Raw genomic sequence first — 19358 nt, 5'->3', positions numbered from 1 at the left:
GTACACTAGGTAATTTTTATAAAGGATGATGCATATTTAATGAAGAAATTTATTTATTTAAAAGGAAGGGTTGCCAATCAGTCTAAATTTGTTTCAGTTAAAACTTGATGGTCTAAAGACAACTTATAATCCTTTTCTTGTTATAAAGTATTGTCAAATTTGTAGTAGTATCAGTTAAGTTTATGGAAACTTTGTTTTAAGGTGGTTTAAAATAGAACTAAATCTTTAATTTGTATTTGATGGCACCTGTTTTCATTTTGTTTCCCCGGCAACACCAGTGGTATCAAAAATTGCCCGTAGACCACCCTGGTGTTAGAGAAGAATGAAACCAGGCTGGCTTTTGCATTTCAGCCTTTTATTTTACTGACTAAATACTTAGACACATAGCACAGTCAGTACTATGTGTCTATAGTTGTGAACTAACTCAAATGATTTGGGTATGCCATTTGGGATTTTTTTTTTAATTAGAATTTTCTGTACTAGTGCCCGTTTGTGTTGTTCTGCTATTTTGAAAATGCATTGAGATATAGGAAGTATTTTTGATACCCTATACCAGAAAAAGCTGTGTTTGAAAACTGTATTGTTCATAGTTTTAAGATGACATGATCTGTTTTTAAAGCTTTGTGGATCCAAGTTTTTATTCCAGATATAAGTTCTCATTTTTTGGGAACATGGGAAAGAAATAAAGCCAACATGAGTGTTACCTCCAGATTCTGCTTTCTTCTGTGCCTCTTTACCATATCTGAAATTTCACATTGATTATGAAAACTACCTATACAGCATTCCAAACACCACAAATATTAATGCATTATCAGTTTATGTTTCAGAAAGCAAACGTGGACATAATTCTTGCAAATACTCTTTATCATTACCTGCTTGCCTGAAAAATTCTGTTTTGCTGACGAAAGTCTCCTCTGCAGTGTATATTCCTGAATTCCATGCTATACTGTTGATGTTTAAAAAAAAAAAGTTAGTGTTCTGCTGGAGCAAATCAGATTTATAGTGAGAACTACAGAAACACTGGGGAGTCTGGGAAGTTTCAGTTGTCTTGCATTTTCCATTCTCCCCCAGAAATTTATAATAATTTTTCAAGATAATGAAGTAATCTGTTTTCAGAAAAGAAAGAACCTCTGATGGAATTCAAGGGAATGATGGCCCCTGTGGTACTTCCCAGTGTCCTGGTGCTGTGACTGAAGGTTTGGCAATAGAGATGGCAGCCCAGTATTCTCTCTGCTGCTGCTGCTCCTGTTTTCATGCTATGAAAATGTAAAACAGATAGTGTCAGCAAGCACAGGATTTATGGGCAAACTGATAGGCATGTGTTGAAAAAGTCATCTGTTTCAAGCAGGATGTTCCTTGTGAAATATAGTAATCATGAGGTCTAACAGTGGGACAGAGAGCATATCTACATGGGGCAGATACATACAGACACAAGTGAGCTTTGCCTCTACTGTCCTCCTTTTACTTTTCTCCAAGAGTTTCTCCAGAGCAACTGTGTGTGCACTCTAAATGTCTTGCTTTTTTTTGTTTCTCTGAATAATAGTATGACTAATTTGTGCAAACTGGGGTTTTGCAATTCAGAAGTGGTTAGCATTTGATTTTTGGGAATGAACATATGAGCATGTGCGTGTTTATAACTTGTAAAACATGCTGTTGTCAAACAGATTAATTGAATTATTTAGAAAAATTGGGACAACGTTTTAGAAGTTGATCCTTTTAACAGTCATGTGAATTGCCATGTATAAATTGTGCTCCGGAGCAAGTGGTTGCACTGCCACTTGCTTGGTGTGAAAATATGTGGAGTGTGAAGTAGCTGAAGGTTCTTTCTAGACTGGAAATATTACAGGTGCTAGAGAAAGGTCTTACTGCCGTTGTCCTGGAAGAACAGTAGGACACTAAAAGCCAAAGGGCATGTCTTTCTGCATTGGTGTTGGAAAGTTGCTGGGTGCTCAGGTGGCCGTGCTGTCAGAGGACATGACTTGGCTCCAGCTCAGGAGCAGTGCCCTGTGTTTATGTGCATGTGTATCCAAAGTAACATACCTGGCCTCTGAGCGCCTTTGCATGTTTACATCTCTCTGGGGAAACGATACCTTCTGTTTCAGGCTGTAATTTATAACCTTTAATACTGGATTCATTCAAAGTGCCTGGACTGAGTGTGGGCACAGAAGTGCATTTCTCTAAGTGACTAAAGCATGTGCTGCAGTATTTCTGATGCTGTCTTGTTGACTTTATGCAAGTTGAGGTTTGATTAAGGTTTGGTTCAGCATAAAGTTAGCTGATACAAAGCTTAGCCTATTAAGTTTCTCTTTTAAATTAATTTACTGAAGGAGGAAGTGTATTCTTTTGCAGTGATTCTGGTCAGGCATTATGATTCCTAAAGCTGCATTAGTGTTGTCTGAAAAGGGCTTTGATAAAAATCAACTGGATTAGCATGCTCGTAATCTAAGAGTTTGTTCTTGATCCCTTAGTACTTTATCCTTTTCTTATAGATGAAGTCAGTGGGTATAATGTTCATTTTTGTAAGCCATTAAGGGTCATACATGTCCTCCAGGTGTTGTTTCATGCACTGAGTGCATTCTTTTCCCACAGCTGTTACCTTGATGACTCACCTATATTCAGAAAATAAAAACATGGTTAACTCAGCTTTCTTTCACACCTCAAGGGAACTTATTTTCCATAAAATTTAGCTTTACTGTTACAGAAGAAAAAGGTCTACTGTGAACATCATAATTACATTTGTGACACAGTTAACTGACACATGGTGACTAGAAGGAAACTGGCAACCCTGGCATTGACACGGGACCTTTTTTTTTTTGCTTTTTGTAACATTACTTAGGTCAAAATATTCTTTTGATGAATTTTGCCAAAATAAGTAATTTCACACTCCAGAATTTCAGCAATTGACAAAAGTCTCCACGTTTTTTGGTTTCCTTTGACAGTTACATTTTTATAAATGGCCTCACAACTGACTTAAAGCAGTAAACTAGATTACTAGGGACCAAGACTCCAAATGTGGAGCTAAAAACAACCACTGAAAATATCTTCCTTTCTATTTAAATTGGAGAATTGTTACCTAGGCTCTAGTGCAGTAGTAAACAAGAAAGATGATTTGACTTCTGCATTATTCCCTTCTCTAGCTTTGTTGTGTTTTTGTGATATGAATCAAAAACTCTATAATTTCATGATCGCTGTGCCCAAGACAGTCTTTAATAAACTAATTTTTATTTAATTATTTATTTGTGTTTCACTATTTATTTGTAAACATTCAGAGAATTTTAATATTTTGTTTGCAAGAATTCTGCTAGGCTTTTGACATTGAAATGGTAGCTTTTGGTTGCTGTTGAGACTTCAGAATTTATTAACAAATAAAGATTATCATCTGTAAGAGAAATTTGTTCTACAGAGTAAAACATTATGTTTCTAATGCCTTTGCATTTCAGATGGCGATGGTTTAAATTATGACACCAGTCCTGTGCCTTGGGGCTTGCAATTCTGTAACTTTTTTCAGATGCATCAACTAAGCATTGCCTAATTTGTTATGAAATTGAAAGAAAAGTTGTTCAATAATTCTGACTAAGCTGTGCTGCTAACATCTGTTTCATATAAAATACTGGTAATCTGATAAGAATTGAAAGAATTGTGTGATTACTAGTTTCAAATAACCATTCCAGTGATGGTCAACCAAAGATGGCTTTTCTTTCCTTGAGAGTCATTTATATGTATGGGGTGTTAAGTCCAAATGGCAGAGGAAGCTGATGCTTGGTGGCATGCAAAGGTATGTTGGCTTTGGATGCTCTTCTTTACAGAACCTCTGGCAAATTTATGAGTTATGTTTTCACTTAATAAATTTATCATTAAGTGTATTTATAATTTAACTAAGGAAATCGGTTCACTAAAAAAAATGAAGATGACTACTTGTTACAGACAGCTAAAATATGTATGCTTGGGTTTTTTATTTTCAATAAGCATTTTTAACACATGAACAATGGTTCTCAAAAAAAAAAAAAAAAGATTTTGTGTCATTTGGCAGGTGCAGGATGCGTTCTGGAAGTGGAGAGTATTACATGGCTCTGGTTTGAGCCAGAGTAACGGTTGGATGGTCCCTCACCATAAGTTAAGGCCGAATTTTGATACTTGGTCTGTGTTGTTAAGGTCAGGCAAGATGTGCTCAGAGGTGTTGTCTTTTTTCCCTGATTTCCACATGAATTTTAGTCTCCTCCTTTCTTGTCCTTAGTGCTTTGGCTAGGCAAAGGGGAGCTCTCCAGCAGGCGAGGATGAAAAAGTAAGTAAAGCCGAAGAGGTGAAGCTTGGCAAAGTCTTCATGAGAGACTGAAGTTCTGTTTCACACAGCTTCTCTTTCTTCACATCTGTGGAAATTTTTTAAGTGTGAATTAATTTGATTTGCATTTTTGGTCTTCATGTATATGAAGTTGTGCATATTTAAAAGAATAGGACATGCTACACTTGAATCTAATTCAGTATTTTTAAGGACTTACTTGGCTCCAGTGTGTTAGGAATGTTAGTGAAGATGAGAACCCAGTCATGGTGATCCCTTTGGGGGAAGCTCTGCTTTCAGATTTTTCAGTAGTAGTTGTTTCATCTGTATTTTGTTCTCGCTACACACCAGCTTCTTACAGGGAAAAAGCAGTGAGCTCAAGGTGTGCATGTGAGTGGCTGATGGGATTCACCATTTCTTAGCTGCTGTACCTTGTGCTCAAGAACTTTAGAGTTATGCTTCATCTCCAATGCAGACAGTCTTGCTAGGGGAATACCTGCAAGTCTTGTTCAGAGGCAGAGCAGAGAGTTTAAAAAACTTGCCCCAGAAGATAAATAGATGGGATTTTCAGTCAAAAATGAGCATTGTGTTCTTCATATTTTTCCCATGGTTTTAAACTACTTCCAGACATGTGGAAACCTGCCTCCATTGAGTGAAGCTGAAGAAAACAATGAATTTTTATTTTTACTGGTGTGTGTGTGTGTGTGTATGGAGTTAGTTTTTTAGAGGTATATATGTGTGTATATAAAATCCCTATACATATCTCAATGTCTATAAGTCAACTTGTGTGTGTATATATATGGAGTTAGTTTTTTATATACAGGGATATATATTTATGGATACATCTTTCAAAAAATTTTATATATACACATACATGAGTTCTTTGAGTCTATATGCTTGCAAATAATGAATGCCCATGGATGTTTTCAGGCAGGCAAAAAAATATTTGTTTAACTATTTTTTTTAGATTTCCATGTTTACCAACACTCAGAAGACATTGTTTGGTCAGTAACTTGCATGATATCTTCTTGGTGACCACAGGAGCATGAACTGTTGGTTTCCGTGTAGCTCTTTGCAAAATGTTTATGCTACAATGAACTTAAATCTCCATGTGATACTAAATCAAGGTGCTTTCAGTTTTGTTGCTAAGAATGGATGCCTCAGGAATGCTAAACTTGTGTGTAGAAAATGTTTGAAGTTTATATGGGTCTTGTGCATTTTCAACACTAATTGGATGTCAGATATGTCCTTTGGAGTGGAATTAACCAGAGCATCTGGTAAATCATTGTGTATTTGTCTGTATTGCTGGGCAGATTCACATGAAAACATTTTAACTTTTTTACTTTCAATCATTAGATATTGTCACATGAAAAATGCAATTACAAGCATTGTATCTCTGAAGGATTTTATCCTGGGTTTATTCGAGCTAAAAGTTTTGCTGCTGTTTCTAAGGTCAACTTTTTAGTTTAATGTGTGTTTGAATTTCAAGTCAAGCAATTGACTTGCGTGTCTTTTCTCTTAACATGGTTCTCTTCTAAACCACTACCTGTGTCAGTCTGACATAGTAAAGCATTACAGCCCAGCAGTCTGTAACAGGCAAGTTCACACTCCCTCTCTTTGGTTTTCTGTGTAAAGGAAGGGTGAAAGAATCTTGCACCTCCCTTTCCTTTTGTACATCAGCTGATTTAGGATTGTCTATGGAGTTTGCTACTGCTTAAAATAAAGGGTTGCTTAAAATAACTGAATAATTTCTTCAAGTGAGTGCTCTTTATACTGGTAGGATAGTTTGTTTAATCATCTTTATGCCGTTTCTAGTTATGATTTTTTTTCCCTTTAACTTATTGAAGGCTTATTCCCTTCTTCAGTGGGCATATCCATTTATGGACAAAGAAGATAATTCACTGCACATGGGACTTGGTGGCCTTGGTTATGTAGTGCCTGGGGCTGTGCTGCAGGAAAGTCCCTTTGGAGTGTGCTGTGCTGTTTTCAAATTATTGCTTGAAAGCACCACCCCACATAGCTCCTTGTAAGGAGCCAAGAGAAACTGCCAGAGCAGTAATCAAGATACTGCCCTGTGCACTTTCAGGTCTTGCTGTCTGTTCTAGGGAAATATTTGCTTTACCACTTAGACTCAGTGCTCTCAGACTGAGTGCCATGTCTTCAGGAAACATACCCAGCCTTTCTCTACCTGAAGTTTAAGCCAGTACGTTTCAGCAGCTTTCCAGCTCTTGCTGTCTTCCAATTCAGTTGTTCTCATTAATGATTTGAAGTAGATTTTGGTGCACTATGCAGTCTGGTGTTAAGCTACACGTGTAGGGTTGCAGAAGGAAGACATAAGCTCTGAATACAGTGATAGAGGAAAGAGGGTTCCAGAAAAACATGGCACTCTTAATGCAGTCTTATAGTGGCCCAGTTTTATATTAGCATATTGCTTTGGCCTGGGTGAGTGGCCTGTATGTCTGGAATTTGCATCCACACTCTTCTAGCTCGTAACTAACCTTGACAATCTGAGACTCGGGTTGCCTGATGCAGCTTAAGTGTCTGCCTGGTATAACACAACAATGACATCTGACTCTCATAATTCACATCAGAAACTTTAGACATTAGAGCACCTCTGTGGCCTGAGGACATTGTATGTACATGTGACCAAGAGGAGTGATCTCATAAGAGGGATTGCTTTCTCCCGGTCTTTGTGCAGATGTTTATAGGAATTAGGTTATTATTTTCTTATTTTGGCAATCTAACCAGCTGATGTTTTTTTCAAAATTGTATGTATCCCTCAGCTAACATAGATGTCATTTGTGCTTTATTTTTCTATTTGCTTATGCATATCTCTTGCCTCTGTTGTCTCTGCTGCAAGGGAGCTCTTCAGATGCTATTATCTCAGGCTTGATAGAGGAATTTCTGTGAAGCTGCTTGAATGGAATGAATACGTACAGTTAGAGCAAGAGAGAGGTGAGATCTCAATTGTTTTCAAAGTGTGCCTTTCTCAGATCTGCAAAGGCTTGAACTTGGTAGTTCCATATATGTGCTGTAAATTATTGTGCCATTCAAAGGCTGTTTAAGCAAGATGAGTCTTGAAGATGCTTTTTGAGATGCTTTTCATGTGAACTATGCAGTTTACTTAGTAAATAGTTATCATATTGCTGGAGGAGCCAGCAGTATAAATGGTAACATATCATTTGAAGGAGAGGAAAGGCCATTTACATGTAACTGTATATGACTGCCGTGTCTTGAAGAACTTTTGCATTCAGAAATCCTTTTCCCCTTCTGCCCTGTGGTATTTTTTGTATAAACTGGGGACAAGCTGCTAGGAATTAAGGGTATGATATGGCCCATTTATATGATATCAGCATTTCTAGTCACTGCTTCAGCTATTGCTATATTGTTTGCATACTTGAGTGATTGCAACAGCCACATTGCTAAACTATAATTTTTTCAGTAATATAGGCTGTAAGTTTTTGTCCCCTGAACTGCATATGAAGGAATGTTATTTCTGTGTGTACCTATAGTAACAGGACTCTGCTTTCACTTGGCTTTTTTTCTCTGCAGTGTCAGTCATTGTAGGGAAGCTGTGATACATGCCTTTGGCTGGAACAAAAGACAATGGGTAAACCAGACCCTAACAAAAATTTAGAAAATATGATTAATAAGTAAGTGTTTGGACAGGGCAGTACAACACAGACCCCAGACCCAAAACCTATGAATTTTTTTTAAGATATACCAGGTTAAATAATTTGGGAATCTTGGTAGATGTTTGTTATTTTTTTTATCTTCTCCCTTCAGGTTTGTTTAAAATTTGATTTAAGCAAAGGAATATAGATGCCAGGCCAATTCACACCATTGTGGATCTTTTCTCTCAGTGTCTCTGTATCTTTCTGGCATCCAAATGTTACATCCTATGCTATGAACTTTTTTCTTAATTATGAAGACTTTTACTTTTCTGTGTCCTTGATCCTGTGGAGTGATGTCATGTGCATGCAACTAAGCAGTTTATCTGCACGATTTCTGTGTATTTCCTGTAGGATGTGCAGTATTTTGAAGATGATGGCCAAGACTGAAGGACATCTAATTAGCATTGGATGCCATTAGCATAATGGATTTTAATTAGCCTGTGTTGCATTATGCTCTTGTTTCTTGTGTCGGTGAAATTTGTTAAAAGCTGAGCAGATCATGTTGGGAGGAATTAGAGATGGGTAAAAAACCTCGAGATGATACAAGTAATAAGTAACTTATATAATTCAGTGTGCTGTAAAATAAACAACTAATGGGGCTGCTATTTTATAATATGTATTACATTTTACTTTAGCAGTTGATAATACTGTTTGAGGGGTGGATAACTTTTAGGGAAAAAAAAAAAAAGCCAAGTCCAGACATGATTAGAAAGAATATAATTGACAAATTTGCAGTCAATTGCACTAAGTCTAAACGGATGTTTTATTTACTGGCATAGATCTTAATTACCATTTTATAGCTAGTGTTTTTGTCAGAAGAGAATCAGTTCTTGATCACAACTAAGACATTAACAAAGACATACTCTTTACTTGTTTCTTGGAGATAAGTTTAAGGGTTTTTCTGCCCCTGTGGAACTAGTTTCTCTGCATTATCAGTACAGGTTATTGTATGGCTAATTACATGGAAGTTTGGGTTGATTTAAGAATACAAATGTTATTACAGAAATAGAAGAAGCTTAGACCATTACTGTTTTTAGTGCTCACTAGATCTAAAGTGCTACGTTTTTCTTTTTTACTGTGGTATGTTCAAATGAGCAGGCTTGAAAAGGTTGGTTAGCCACTGGGGATATTAAAAATAAAGTGGAAACTAAATTGTTTGAACTTCTTAGAATATTAAAAATGTGGGTTTTTTTAAATTAGGTGGAGAAAGGAAACAACAAAAACTTCTGGTGAATCTGTTCATATCTATCACCTCAGGGTGGGAAAGAGGTGGCTTTTAAATTAGTACGTTTCAATATGAGAAATCTAGAAGACATGCAAGAAAAAAAGTTAGTTTTTAGCTTCAGTTCTATGTTTGATGTTAGTCAGAATGTAATTCAAGCAATTGTGTTCTGTAGCCACTGTATGACCTACCCAGCAGCAATCAGCTCCCCTCTTTTTCTGGAGAGGGGGGAAGCCAATTGGCCCATGTTTAGCTTACTAAATGTCATCTGGATTCAGTAAAAAACAAGTGACCTGCATTGAATTAGTGTAATTGTAATACAAACAGAACATCTCATAGTTTTGGTCTTATACAGGAAAAGAGAAAGTTGGAGAGATTTTTCAGTCTGATAAATAAAACTGAAGATATAGAGAGTCAGCTTTGGCTCACAGTTTGTTTTACCTTTTTATTGTCTCCTTTTAAAAAAAATTATTGGCATTTGAATTTTCTCTGTACGTTCTCTCTTTGGGACATTTTCCCTTTTGGAAGGATCTTCCTTAGAATGTATGTTGTGTCAGTTATTAAATCATGAGCAATCATTACCAGTTGCAGTTTCCTCAGATGCAATGCCATTTGAGAGATATTTTTTTGTTGATCTACCTGGCTGTCCAGAATTTGGTATATTGTTTTACCTCTGTCATTTGGTAGGATTGCTTTTGAATTCCATTATGTAGTTCATATTTTTCACTTACTGTTCCAGAGAGCAATGGTTATACCTACAAAGCTAACAAAGTGCCGTGAAGAAATGAAGTATTGGTTCCAGCAGTATATTTGAATTTTAACTCTTAACTATGATCTTGTAGTTCTATAATTTAGTTTGGTTTAAAAGGGATATTAGTTTTTCAAAATGTAAGATTAGTGTCATTGTGTAAGTAATACTGTACCTTGGTTGTACTTCTCTTTCCATTTGTTATTCAAATGTTCAGATTTTACTTTGTGGTGCCTCCCACTGCACGTGTCTGCATCGTGGCCTGTGGAGTAGAAAATATAGTTTTGCTCTAGCAACTGCATTTCCTTACAGGGAAGGATGTGGCCAATTATTACAGTCATCTAACAATGGAGTTTAAGGGACTATGGTGTGAATAGTATTTATTTGAAGCTATTAGGTAGAACATTGGAAACACTAGCTAGACAAGAACAGTAACACTGTTGTCTGTACCTACCTGGTAGCTGGGAAAGCAACACCACTGAGTCTTGTATTCTCTTAAATATCCTGGAGTGTCAGTGGAGCAGAGACAGGAGAAGAAGTTTTCATTCTTCGCCTGAAGGTAGACGGAGTTTTAAGATGTAAGAACTCAGTTACTCTTTTGTAGACTACAAAATCTTCTGTAATTAATTAGTTGCCTCCATTGTTTCAGTGGGACATTGGCATTTAGTATCTGGAATTTTGTAATCTATAACTTTAATTTTAGTTCTTCGTTTGAACACTGATCGGTTTTCTTTGTGCTGGTGGTTGGCTTTTGCTACCACCTGTTCATCTGCTGCCATTGTAAAAAGTGAAGTGGGAAGCAGCAACCATTGTTGTAAGCATTGTTCCTTTGTGTTTCCTGTTTCTTGCTCATTGTTTCTGTACCTAGGTGACCCAACACCCAACATGATAATTTATTTCTTTTTTTTAAGCTTTATTTTTTTAATTACTTTTTAATGCCAGAGTCACCTTTGGGTATCCCAGTGACTTGTCAGCTACTAGATTTTTAAATTCAGTGTGCAGATTATTTTTCTAGCAAGACTCTACTAGAGTTGTGACATGTCTAGATGAAATTCCCACTTTCTTTTGTGCAAACTGTAACCTCTCGAAGTATTACTCTTTAAATATAAAACCTTACATAATCCATGTAGAATCAGAGGCAGGAGAGTTGTTCCAAGGGAGAGCGAGCACAACCTGGGAAGAGGATGCACCTGGAGTTTGTTTTTAATTTCATTTCATCTTTGTGTAATGCACTCATCCATTGAATTTGCAGGTTAAACATGGGGAAAATACTATGTCTTCTGAAACTGCATGTTTTGTATGAGCACAAGGCAAATGGGTAGGTGGTGGTGGTGGAAAAGACCTTTGAAACACATGCACAGATTTTGATCATAAAATTCTGAAGCGGTGTTTGTCTATATTTTTTGGTATAATAAAATGACAAGTTCTGGAACTTCTCAGGTAGTTTATGGGCAGCTTTCCTACTAAGTGACCTGAATATTCATTGTTAAAATTTAAACTCACTAGCTTTTCTTTATAGACTTTGTCCTTCTTTGAAGTGGCGGTTAACATGTTGGAGACTGTTACCATGCTTCTCACTATAGTTGCCTCCTCTTTAGACTAAGCAATGCTAATTCATTCAATCTTTTCTACAGTGTCTTTTTTAAATATCTAGAGCATTATAGTTGCTCTGTTTTGAACCAGCTTCAGTTGGTTCATATCTCTGAAAGTGAACACAATACTGCTGCTGGAGGACTAACATACCCTGAATGAAGAACTACCACATATTTCTTGAATGCCTTCTATCCTTACTACTGTGATTATGTCACAAGTTTCACATTTAATATCCAGTATGTTTACTGCAGCTTTTTCTCACAAATATAAGTTACTCACTCCTTGACTCTTCTACTAGTAAATATAATTGCAAATGCAGTTTTTCCACTTCATGTCTCATTAAATGTTGGTATGTTTCTGGATGTACTCACTGCGTTATTTTCTGAGAAAATACTGTGAGAAGAAGAGAAAATATTCTGTTATTAAAGTAAGCTCTATTATTGTAGTTTTTTGGGGGGACAGTAAGTTTCATATTCTGGGTAAAAACTTAGAACCCTGTAGGCATTATGTCTATGAACTTTCAAGATAGTGCTGAATCAGGAGTAAACAAATGATGGTGAAAGAAGACTAAATTAATCTTAAGAGTATTCCCTGGATTTGGTCATACAATGTGCAGTTTCTGAACCATTTCCTTGATAACTGATAAGAAACTAGTTGTTAAAGTTCAGTGCTGAAAAAAAAAGTTGTTCAGGTTCAAGATTGTGTTCTTGATCTCTTGGATTCTGTGAAAGGGGTGATAACACAGTGATTAAGTGATAGCAGGATGCTTCTGTCTGAGAGAGGTATCAGCATTCATGAAGACATATGTTTTGATACCTGGACAACTGTGTGACTGGGAAATATCCTCAGTCAGTGAATTACCTAGCTCTTGAGCAAGGATCTATCTTAATGTATAATTGGGTCTGAGAGACTCCTAAATGTTGACACTCTCTGAGGGTTAGGACAGAGTTGGCTAATGGCCTGAAGTGGCTCCAACTCACTGTTATGGTGGTTTCCTCACAAAGAGGAGGTGTTGCTCATCACTATCAAAAGGAATTTTTCTCCTATACAACAAAGTTTAAAATACTTTTTTTTCCAAATCTGTGTCAAGAAATTTACACCACTGCAAGTTCTTTCAGTCTAAAGACAGTTTAATATCTATTTTTTTTTTCTACCTTAACTCCTCTCCTCACAAACATTTCTTTCCCTCAAAAAAATTTTAAAAGCCCACATGCACACACTGTGTGCACTCTTCTTTCTCCTCCTGATTAAATGTATCTTGCTCATCCAATGCTGAAATTGAGGTACTTTTCAGAATAATAATAATGAATTAATTTGCAGCTCATTTAGGTTTTCCTTTTGGTGAGTGGAATTATTGGAAGTACTGTCCTAGATGGTGTCTGAATGCTGCAGTTCCTTTCAGCTGTTTGAAACTCTTTTGCATTTTTGTAAGACTTACTGACTTCCATTGTCTTGTTTTCTGGTAGCATTCAGATTTTTTTAGTTGTCAGGATTTTTTGTTTTAATTTTTTTTCTATGGCCCGGGACACTGAAAATGTGTAGACTTGTAATTATTGTGGATGTGAACTTTCAATAAAATGTTAAGTACTTATCCTGTTTAGTACCTAAGTGGGATTATTTGCAAGTTAGGTATTTTCCTCTAAAAATTCCTGTATATGTCAGTTAAAAAAAAAAAAAGCCAAACCTTTAGCTGCCTGGGTAGTTTAAGTACAAAATCTTGAGTACCCTGAAATTATTTTTGTTTACAGTGAATGCCTTTCCTTGAAAAATGGTGTAATTTCCCTTACCTAAAACACTCTCTCCTCCCATTCCAAGAAAACCCCCAAGGAAATAACAGAAAATCCCAGTGAAACCAAAGAACAGTTAAAAAACTTTCATGAGATTGTAGCAATGAAAAATAAAACATGGAAATAACTGCAGACTTTAGAAGGGCATTTGTTGCCCTCTTGTATAGGCCTGTGATCCAAGTTGAAGGAAGGGAAAATTTTGAGAATCAGGTTTCTGTCTTCCATTGAAATGTCACTGACATCAATGACTCCACAACCTTGCAGATGAAATGGAACTTGAATGTTGCATCTCTAAACTAAAAGGAAATGAGAGGACAGTGTTCAGTTGAATGGCAGAATTCAGGAATATTTTGTGTTGAAGAGCTGGGTTCAGGAAATCAAAATAGCCCTACTGGATAGAAACATTCAAACTATTCCATTTTAAAGTAGAAGATGGAAAATTGGGACAAGATAATAGTAGAAAACTACAGGCAAAAGTAATGAAGAGTTCCCCAAATCATAGGATATTTTTTTAATACTTTAGAAGAAAACCTGGAGAAACATTGATAGGTCTGCTGGACTCTAAGGGAGAGGAAGAGAAAGAAACCAACACAAGAAGGTCACTGCAGATAACAAAGTTGTTTCTTTGCATACAACTCCATCAAGTCAGTTCTTGGGTAGCTTCCAGGTATCTTTGGATAATACAAGTGATGACTTATGAGAGGTCAAGAAACTTTGGAAAATGAAGCAAAGCAATGGATAAATTGGTAAGAGCAGTATGCTGAGGTGATATTTCTGGGAAAGATTGGTGGTAATAAATGTTTTTATTACTTATCTGACAAAAGGGTTTGATAATGAACAGGCATATATGCAGATGACATGATCTTTTTAGCTGAGTTAGCAGGGGGAACTTGTTCTTTTTCTTGATAATGGGATAGCAGCCAGTGCAATAAATCCTACCTTTTAAATATACCAGTGTAGGATATGGTAGAAGTTTAAAGTTATTAAATGTGGTGGGATTGAAAAGTCAGTTGTATAAGTAAGCTTGTTTAAAACCAGTTTTAAAAAACCCAAACTGAATGGCCTTAGAATGCCAACTTCTTCAAGCTGTTGTCACAGAACAAATTACCTTTAATATTCTTTTGAAATGTAACACAATTTTTTAGAATCAAAGAATATGTCAGGTTGGAAGGGACCCATAAGAATCATTGAGTTCAACCTTTAGTCAAAAGACTAATTCAGAGGTGAACCTCGAGGCACCATTCTGTTGCATGATGGTACTGACAAGACAAGGGTTGATTCTTTTCAATAGATTTACAGTTGCACTTAGTATTGCAAAATGTTCGAGATTGTTATCTTTGCATTCTTGACCTGTTGTAACACTGTCAAAATATTATGAGCTTACCAGCAGTAACAAATATACAGGTCAATGTAAATGGCTTATCTTTCAGTAACTCATCTTTGCTGTTAATCATGTGATTATTCTCTCCATTATGTATCTTTTCGTTGTGTTTATTACTTTATTACTTTACATCTTAATTGAATCATACTTTGCTTTGATCAGCAAAGGTCATTATTCCAGATGGAAGCTTATGACAGTGAATGGCTGTTAAGCCACTGGTAACAGTTATGGTTTGTTTTATTTGTTTTTTTTCCCTTTATGATGTTTTATTTTATTTTTTAAATACTCATCATGTTAATATGTGTAATTTCATAATAAAATAACTCAAGTGTAATTTTTACCTTATGTAGTATTGTGTACATGATTTAATGAGTTGTCACCACTAAAAGATATCAAGGTGAGCACAGTAGGATTGCGTGTTAAATTTCACATACATTTCCCTCATTTGGATTAAAAATTCTGTATCAGTTATTGTTTGTCAGGAAGTTCTCTGAACTAAATCTCCAGTTATCCCTTCCTGCATTTAGTCCTGTGCAGATAATGCTAGTGAGAATCAATTTGGATCAGACCTGGATAGATGTCTGATGGAAGCACACCTGTTTGTAGTTCTGCACAAAAGGTATAAGTACACTAGATGATCTTCATCAACATCTGTTTGTAGATGGGAGGAGGAAGCTGGTGATTTTTAGGGTGCTTCTAACAATGAAATTTATTATCTGCTCTGAAGCAGATAGTAAACTGACTTCCTTGATTTTAAACACGAGATGTTGTTCAGTAACTTTGTTTTTCACTTTTGTTGTTACACTATTGTAGTTCTGAATTAAAAAACCCAAACCAACCAAACAAATAAAAAACCTCAAAAAGCCACACCAAGAAAAAATGCTCAACAAAGCAAACCCAATGTAGAACCTGCTAGTATCTGACCTTTCCCCATGCTGATGTTTAATTTTTAGGCAGCTGCTGAATTGTGCTACTGAATAATTAGGGATGTTTCAGCCTTTTTGATGGCTGTTCATGAAGGGAGGGAATTTCTATGACATGTATCACAAAGAAGAGAAAAACGTCTTATAGCTGATTCTTTATTTCTAAGTCAATAAAATGTTACAGTATTCAGTATTTAACTCCCTCAGCCTTAAATAAGTTTTCATACTATGAAGTGCGTTACTGAGTTTAAATGTATTTTGATGTTTGTTTCCTGTAGTAGATTGATTAACTAAGTAGTATAATTGTGGTGCCAAAAACTGTGGAGTTACAAACTGGTGTCATGTATCCTTACCCTGTTTATAAAAATAAAGTTTCTGTCTGTAGATTCCAGCAATGGAGCTTGAAAATTATAAAAATGCTACAATATAAAAATCTTTGCTGTCTTCTTCAGTGGCATTCATGATACTGGGCAAATAATAACAGTAGAAGTTATACTTCTGATTTTCTGCTTTTTATTATGAGTAATTAATTTCAACTAAGCAATAGAGGTAAGTTATTCAGGAGCTAAAACCCGAAACACGTAGTACCTCTACCAAATTACTGTTGATCACTTAATGTGTTTGTGGGCTGTACAGAATACAAATGTCTTACCCTGACTGACAGGAAGAATGAGCTGCAAGGATTTTCTGATTTAGGAATTTCCAAGTGTGGTATATGAGCGTCTCATTTTTCTTTTGGTGTTTCCTAATTCATCATCATCACCATAATTACATTTTCACGCCAATAAAACTGTCAGTAAAAGAACCTTCATGGAAAAAGTCCCGTTTTTAGCCTGGGCTTAATTTAAAATACTAGGCCCTTTAAGAATAATAAAAAGAACATTGTGCTGACTTGTGCAGTTCTGCTCTCATTTAAGACTTGGTCCTTAGTCTGGTATTCAGCTTAACTGTAACTGCTATGATTGGGCAGGTGAGTGCTACCAGGCAACTATGGTAGAAACTGTGATGGATTATCTAATGTCCACCTCAGAAGTGACCCTAAAAGCTGCCTTGGATGATATTCCCCCCACCTTTTGTCATGTGTAAATTATAATCTGCCTTGCATTCTGGATTCACTGCTGAGTGTAGGATTCGCCTTGGACCAATGTGTGAAAGATCATTTAAAGTAGAATTGGGCTCAACGTTAGAGGTGGAAGGGCCAGTTCAGCACAAATTTGGAATGGGCTATTTTATTATAGGCAGGTGAAGACAAACACTGATTAAGTTACCATGATCCCTCAGGCCTGAGTTCTGACATCTTGCAGCTTAGAGATTTTTTTTGACTTTTTTAAAATATGATTGAATGGTTAAAATTGAAGACTGAGTCATAGAATCTAATGCCTTGGACGTATATTTGATGAGTTACTCATGTAAGGCTTGTCAGTCTGTCTTAGAAGTGTAGGGGAGTGTGGAAGGTGGTGTTGAAGGTGGGAGAGAGAAAAGAATTAGCTCCAGTTCTTTCATAGTATGTCAGAGCCTGTCCCCTCTGTTTAACAATGTCATCCTAATATTTCCTGCAGTTGTTACTGCCAGTTCAGCCCATATAATTGGGTGGATGGTAGCTTGTATTTGGTTTTTCTTTTAAGCAACAGTTGCCTAACACTGGCTCTGTGAGCGCTGTCATCAGCCCTACTGTGAGAGCTAAACTAGTACCAATAGCTGTGGGAAACTTCTGAAAAAATTACAAGTGGAGTGGATGCAAAAAAATACTACAAGTAATAGTTTGGGAAAACACGGGGACTGGAAAAATCTAGGGTGAGATGAAAGAGGCATGAAAAAACCCAAGCCTCTTAGGTTTCTCACTTACATTGACACCCATGGAACAGTGACTGAAATAGTTATATTTTAAAAGAGTATAGAGTTGTTTTAGGATAGAAAAGATCTATTTGACAAGAAATGGAAGCAAAAACAAGGAATAAGTCCCTGTCAGATAAGTGTTTTGTTTTTATTCCTGGAGATTTGGGACTATCTTTATAATTCTCCAGTGATTGCTATGCAAGCTTCTTGGAAGGAAACAAAGTAGTTGAAAGCTGAATCATAGACTGTTTTGAAAGAGGGAGGGAGCTTAACTTTTATGCAGAGAAATATGGAAGCCAAAATGATTTAGTTAGAGAGGGAAGATGGAACTGAAACCAGCATTTTAGGCTGTTAATGAAATGCAGCTCTGAGAGCTGGAGGGAGAGGTACACACTAGCAAGTGCATGACATAACTACCAAGTTTGACTAAACATTTGGAATAAGTAGTTTCTATGTATTTTCTTGTATTACAAAACTGCGTTTAATTTTTTTTTTTCAGCTCAAGCAACTCATGTGACATAGCAAGATTTAAAAACCTGCAGTTTAAGCATTTCATAAATATACATGTTCCTGAATTAGGTATTTCCAATGAACGTACAAAGTATAAATGTGGATTTCGGACCCTAACTAAGTCTTGAGTATCTCCTTTTGTGAATTTTATTGTCTGCCATAGAAGAATGATTCATAAATTCCCTCTTTTTTCTCATTGTCCTTTGTGAATTACAAAGTCACTTTGCTGTGGTTCTTAACTGCTGCGTAGTTCATGAAAATAATTGGTAAAGGCAAACATTTTTCCTAGAACTGTGGAGCTGAGTAGGACTCTTTAACTAAGCTTTGCTTACCTGTGGAAGATAGGTCAGTGTTTTTTATCAAATAGGAGGTACACATTTTGACACCAGATAAACAGAAGTTCCTAGTCTTCTGTTACAGCTGTGTGTTTTCAATAGCTACTGCAGAGTGAGCTGTTAAGAGTAGCTGAAGATAAGATCAATAGTCATCAGTTCAAAGTTCAGAAGAAATCATTAATTTCAAGGGCAGAAACAGCTGAGTTTGTTAGCCACAGCTTTAGCCAGAAGCACTTTACTTGTACTGACAATCTTGCATCATAAGTGAAGTAGATAAGGCCAATTACCGAGTGCCACATTTCCTCTCTGAGTCCATATAGTGGTTTGGCATGGCTGCCACTGAAAATATAAAGCTATTGTAGCATACATCTTAATTACACAAAATGGCCAGGTCTTTTCTTGTGATTTTTGTGTTAGGCAGATAATGAAATGAGTTTTGTAAACATTTAAGTGTTTGAATTAAAGCAACTATTAAGTAATGAATTAATTTTTCATTAAAATTATGGAAAACATAAGTTTTTGCATCATTTTTCATGGACTCTACTTTCCTTTGGAATATGAGAAGAATTTTTGAATGAGTTCAGCCAGTTTTCAAGGCCAGGTCAGACTTCTTAAGAAGTTATAGATAAAATCTCATGAAGTTCCCTCTGCCTTTTTTCCCCTGTGTTTCAAACACAGGCTGAAGCTTCTAGCGCCTCTGCTATGTTAAAAGTGTGCATAATCTCCCATTTCAATTTTTTCCCCTTTTCTGAGTATGTATTTCTGCATATGCTTGTAGAAAAACAAATGAAGAACTTTTACTCTCTGTGACTTGGGAAAATGTGGTTGAATGGAACTTGGGTTTAGAAGAAAATAATAACTTATTGTTTGCGTCAATAGACCTCGCTCTGAACAGTGTGTTGCTGCTATGTGTAAGTCTAAAGTGATGATGTCGTATAGTCAGAGTTGGATGGCTTTTTTTTCACTTACAAGTGTAAATTTATAATTAGAGGAAACCATGGAAAGAATCATGTAGAAAATGGAACAATATATATATAATCTTAAGTAGGACAAACATTTTTTTATATAGCATG

At 36.1% G+C, this 19358-nt stretch overlaps 1 protein-coding gene across 1 annotated transcript in view; it reads left to right on the top strand.

The window, feature by feature from the left end:
- Nucleotides 1–19358, top strand: part of STK3 (serine/threonine kinase 3) — a 123005-nt gene that overhangs the window by 35720 nt on the left and 67927 nt on the right. The window lies entirely within an intron of this gene.

Source organism: Corapipo altera, unplaced genomic scaffold (assembly GCF_003945725.1).
Source record: "Corapipo altera isolate COAL_440 unplaced genomic scaffold, ASM394572v1 52b, whole genome shotgun sequence".
Classification (NCBI taxonomy): Eukaryota; Metazoa; Chordata; class Aves; order Passeriformes; family Pipridae; genus Corapipo; species Corapipo altera.
This window is presented reverse-complemented; position numbering and strand designations above follow the sequence as displayed.